Source organism: Mytilus californianus, unplaced genomic scaffold (genome assembly GCF_021869535.1).
Source record: "Mytilus californianus isolate M0D057914Y unplaced genomic scaffold, xbMytCali1.0.p SCAF_2, whole genome shotgun sequence".
NCBI classification, from domain to species: Eukaryota; Metazoa; Mollusca; class Bivalvia; order Mytilida; family Mytilidae; genus Mytilus; species Mytilus californianus.
In genome coordinates, this window is record NW_026262668.1 from 73,077,456 (window position 1) to 73,083,455 (window position 6,000).

Genomic DNA, 6,000 nt, shown 5'->3' on the forward strand with positions numbered 1-6,000 from the left:
TTTTTTTTTTCGTTTCTGTTTGCTAAGTCTTTCTTGCACTGCAAAACGAAAATGGCAATCGAAAATTTAAATTACAGATATCTTTTATCGGAAAGAAGTTTATGCAGTTATACAGACAGTCGTTTGTTGCTGTATATCATATATGTTTTTCGTTCTTGGTTTTGTACATAATTCAAGCTGTTATTTATCTCGTTTGAATTGTTTTACATTTGTCATTTCGGAACCTTTTATAGCTGACTATGCGGTATGGGTTTTGCTCATTGTTGAAGGCCGTACGGTGACCTATAGTTGTTAACTTCTATGTCATTTGGTCTCTGGTGGAGAGTTGACTCATTAGCAATTATACTACATCATCATTTTTTTAAAATTATTAAAGGTATTACCAAAAATATTTGATAGTACAACATATAACACCAACCACAAACAGTATACTCTTCCAAAAAATATATAAACAAACAAAGGCTAACAACAACGACCAACCCATAGTCCAGATAATTAGGTCTGTGTTTCATAAAAAATCTAACGACTATAATTACAAGTATACTGCATTGTTCATGACTTACGAGTAATTTTTGTCGTAAGACTTTTTGTGAAACGAATGCGTGACTTGTTAATTTCACCATATTGTGGGATTAAACCAGTTTTACGTGCGCGCATGTGTATTTGAATGCAAGGAAAAACTATTGTTATTTATATATATAAGCACAACAATGTTAAATCTGCAAATTTGCGGAAGGAAAGTTTTGTTCTTCCCTCGCCGGGATTCGAACTCGTGCTATTGGAATATCGATACAACACCGCCTGCACTGTGTCCATCGCTCTTTTTTAGCTCACCTGGCCCAAAGGGCCAAGTGAGCGTTTCTCATCACTTGGCGTCCGTCGTCTGTCGTCCTGCGTCCGTAAACTTTTACAAAAATCTTCTCCTCTGAAACTACTGGGCCAAATTTGACCAAACTTGGCCACAATTATTATTAGGGTATCTAGTTTAAAAAATGTGTCCGGTGACCCGGCCAACCAACCAAGATGGCCGCCATGGCTAAAAATAGAACATAGGGGTAAAATGTAGATTTTGGCTTATATCTCTGAAACCAAAGCATTTAGAGCAAATCTGACATGGGGGTTAAATAGTTTATCAGGTCAAGATCTATCTGCCCTGAAATTTTCAGATGAATCTGACATCCCGTTGTTGGGTTGCTGCCCCTGAATTGGTAATTTTAAGGAAATTTTGCCGTTTTTGGTTATTATCTTGAATATTATTATAGATAGAGATAAACTGTCAACAGTGATAATGTTCAGCAAAGTAAGATCTACAAATAAGTCAACTTGACCAAAATGGTCAGTTGACCCCTTAAGGAGTTATTGCCCTTTATAGTCAATTTTTAACCATTTTTCGTAAATTTTTGTAATCTTTTACAAAAATCTTCTCCTCTGAAACTACTATGACAAATTTAACCAAACTTGTCCACAATCATCATTAGGGTATCTAGTTTAAAAAATGTGTCCGATGACCCCGCCCGTGAACCAAGATGGCCGACATGGCTAAAAAAATAGTACATAGGGTAAAATGCAGTTTTTGGCTCATATCTCTGAAACCAAAGCATTTAGAGCAAATCTGATGAGGATAAAATTGTTCATTAGGTCAAGATCTATCTGCCCTGAAATATTCAGACCAATCAGGCAACACGTTGTTGGGTTGCTGCCCCTGATTTGGTAATTTTAAGAAAATTTTGCAGCTTTTGGTTATTATCTTGAATATTATTAAAGATAGAGATAAACTGTAAACAGCAACAATGTACAGCAAAGTAAGATCTACAAATAAGTCAAATGATCAAAATTGTCAATTGACCCCTTAAGGAGTTATTGCCCTTTATAGTCAATTTTTTACAATTTTCATAAATTTTGTAAATTTTTGTAAATTTTTACAAAATATTTTCCACTGTAACTACTGGGCTAAGTTCATTATAGATAGAGATAATTGTAAGCAGCAAGAATGTTCAGTAAAGTAAGATCTACAAACACATCACCATCTCCAAAACACAATTTTGTCATGAATTCATCTGTGTCCTTTGTTTAATATGCACATACACCAAGGTGAGCGACACAGGCTCTATAGAGCCTCTAGTTTTTATCTTTATACTGTGTCCATCGCTCTCTACCACTCGGCCACCTAGACTGAACACTAATTCAGCTTTCGGTGGCCTAGTGTTACCTTTCCTCGTCAGTAGAATCTAGAGTTGTAACACAGTACATGATATATTAGGCATGAAGATGGAATTGATTGCAGATTAGCTAAATATCTATCGTAAAGGATCGTAAGATGCAGTCACAGAAATAATTGTGTTTTCAGCCGTGTATCACCTTCACTGGTTATCCAATTGATGGATCTGTCGTAGAGTTGTCACTTGTTTAGACGTACTTATATATATATATACAAGTCTAAATTGAAAACAACGTTCAAACCTATGATTGCGTTGGATAAAAACCCCAATTTTTATACGTGTGCATGCAAAACAAATGTCTTGGTAGAGGGGTCTAAATACAGCACAAACAACATTTTCCAAAAGACCAAATGAGTGAAAAGGTATATTTTAACAAAACGCATTTGACTAGCAGGTCGAACAACTGATGTTCTTAAACTCTGCTGACTGCCATTGGCGATTGCCAAATAAACGGATCACAAGATGTAACAATATAGATCTTATTATTAATTTATTACCAAACAGAAAACAATAAACTTGCGGAAAAGATGGTATACCGCAAACATGAGGTGCAAAAATTTGTACACCATATCCGGATTTCGACAATAAATGTCTCTTCAGTGATGTTAGGAATCGAAACGGTATTTGGAAGGCCTTATAATTTACCTCAATTTAGGATAGACTCTTGAATTTTGAAAGAGTCAAAATAGGATGAACGGATCATATAAACCCGAAGGCAAATATAATACAAGCCCAAACGAAAAAATATAAACAAGTCTAAATTGAAAACAACGTTCAAACCTATGATTGCGTTGGATAAAAACCGCAATTTTTATACGTGTGCATGCAAAACAAATTTCTTGGTAGAGGGGTCTAAATGCAGCACAAACAACATTTTCCAAAAGACCAAATGAGTGAAAAGGTATATTTTAACAAAACACATTTGACTAGCAGGTCGAACAACTGATGTTCTTAAACTCTGCTGACTGCCATTGGCGATAGCCAAATAAACGGATCACAAGATGTATCTGTTCTCAACCCAACTGACAAATAACTAACTTTATTTCATCTAAACAGCATGTTACAAAATACAAAATACGAAATGTAAATATCTTTATTGATTTCAATGCCGATATCTTGAATTGATTTTCTCTCAATTTATTGAAAGTATTTATACACAATACTTTGGAAATATAAATATTTGGTTCCACGATCTAATATTTATTCAGTTATTAATAAAAGGAAAAGTAAATGAGACAGTACCCTCAACAACGCAAACAAAACCAGACTGAGACATCAAGAGGTCAACCTACAGTCAGAAACAATAGACAAGTGTCTATACAATATGTCCAGTTTTAAATCGCCGACGAGTCAAGAAAAGTTGTGAAAAAAATTTATCAACGGAGGCTATCAAAAAGTAAAATAACAAAAGTACCGAAGTACAAGTAAAATTCAAACGGAAAGTCCCTTATCAAATGCAATATCAAAAGCTCAAACACATCAAATGAATGGAAAACAACTGTCGTATTCCTGACTTGGTACAGGCATTTCCTTATGAAGAAAATGGTGAATTAAACCTGGTTTTATAGCTAGCTAAAATTAATGACAAGAATACAAAAAATGATCATAGCTCAATAACACAATGGCGGGATGTATAAGTACCAAGCCACGCCAAAAGGATATTACAAAAAATGGACTAAAAATTAAAGGTTAAAAATTTACGAAGACAAATAAAAGAACACTATAACACGCATTTAAGATGTTAAACAACCTCAGTACCTAGAATCTATACTTCAAACCATCATGTATTATTTGCGAAGTTGATACGGAATATTCATCAACAAGGTCCTTGTATCTTTCGATGAACTTTTTTTTTTTTTAAAATGACATGACGTTCTTTGACATAACCCTGGTTCATCAACTTTCTGCTCTGACACTGGTGACGTTTTGTAAAGTCTGAGTAGCAGCTGCAAGCTCTTGACTACCTAATGAGTTGGGAAATGTATATCCCATATGCAGGTGAAGTTGGTGTATATCTACCAAGGTTGGGGAAATTGATAATTTCAAAATTAAAATCGTCTCGTTTGTCATAGATTCTGGTATTGAGATGAGGTGACCGCTTATGTCAAATTCGAGGTATAAGTCTAGAAATGAGGCGGAAGAAGCCGTGTTTGTTGTTTCTTTAATTTCTAGTTCTGGAGGATATATTAATGGAACCCAATCAGAAAAGTTTGGATTGTTAATGGAAAGAATATCATCAATATATCTGATGATCTGGCTTCTTTTATCTTCAAGGTCTGCTATTAATATCTCTCTCTAAATGACAATAAAAAAAGTATAACAAAATACCGAACTCAAAGGTAAATTAAAACTAGAGGCTCTAAAGAGCCTGTGTCGCTCACCTATAGAGGTATATGTGCATACTCAACAATGGACTCTCTCCAACGTTGTAGACAAGAATAGAATTCATGTAAACAATTTCTTTTTTGTTGATCTTGTAATGCTGATCATTTTGTCTAATTAGTTTCTATCTTCTTTATATTTTGCTCAAAATACAAAAGAGGGTAAAAAAAGTCTCATTTAGGGGCAATCACTCCTATGAAGAGTGACAGTCTACTAACTATAAAATTTGACTTGTTTGTGGATCTCATTTGGTTTTTAAAGTTTCTATCTATCTATTATAATTGTTATCATATGAGGCAAAAAACAAAAAAATGGTAAAAATCGTCATTAATGGGCAATAACTCCAATAAGGAGTCGTCAGAAAATTTCCTCCATATTGTCTTAAATGTAGATCTTGTCTTGCTTGCTGATCATTTTTGCTTCTTTAAGTTTCTATTTATCTATTATAATTTTTAAGATATAAAGAAAACACGCAAAAAATTGGTAAAAATCGTCATCAAAGGGAATTAACTCTAATTAGGAGTCGAATGATGATTTCGACAATGCATACCTATTCGTAGATCTTGTCTTGCTGATCATTTTTGCAACTTAAAGTATCTCTCTATTATAGTTTTCAAGATAAAAGGCAAAAATTTAAAAAAAAAAATGGTAAAATTTGTCATTAAGGGCAATAACCTCTACAAGAAGTCGCCTGACAGTTTTGACGTCAATGAACAATTGATGGAGCTCAACAGTTTGAACATTTTTGTCCTTGTCATAATTTCTCTTTTTATAACGGTTTTCAAAATAATAGACAAAATTTGCATTGTATCCCTATGTTCTATTGTTTAGCCATGTCGGCCATCTTGGTTGACGGGCGGGGTCATCGGACACATTTTTAAAACAATATACCCAAATGATAATTGTGTCCAAGTTTGGTAAAATTTGGTCCAGCAGTTTCAGAGGAGAAGATTTTTGTAAAAGTTAACGACGACGGACGACGGACGACAGACGCCAAGTGGTGAGAAAAGCTTACTTGGCTCTATGGGCCAGGTGAGCCAAAAAGGGAAGTCCATAAAGACTGACAAAATCAAGCGTTGTCAACCAACGGACAAACGTGAAAAACAACTGTCATATCCCTGACTTGGTACAGGCATTTCCCGAAGAAAACGGTGGGTTAAAACTGGATTTATAGCTAACTAAATCTCCGACTTGTATGACTTTTGTCTATAGTTCCGTTATATTGACAAAATTGGGTGATCAACCCAAACAGACTAAATAGGTTAATTTGACAATGATTGGGACCCAGCAGCCAAAACTGTGTAAACATACATCTAAGACATAAAACACAACTGACTAAAATATTCAAAAATCATATAACTAAATCTAACAAAGACGCCAATAAAAACGTTACAATAGT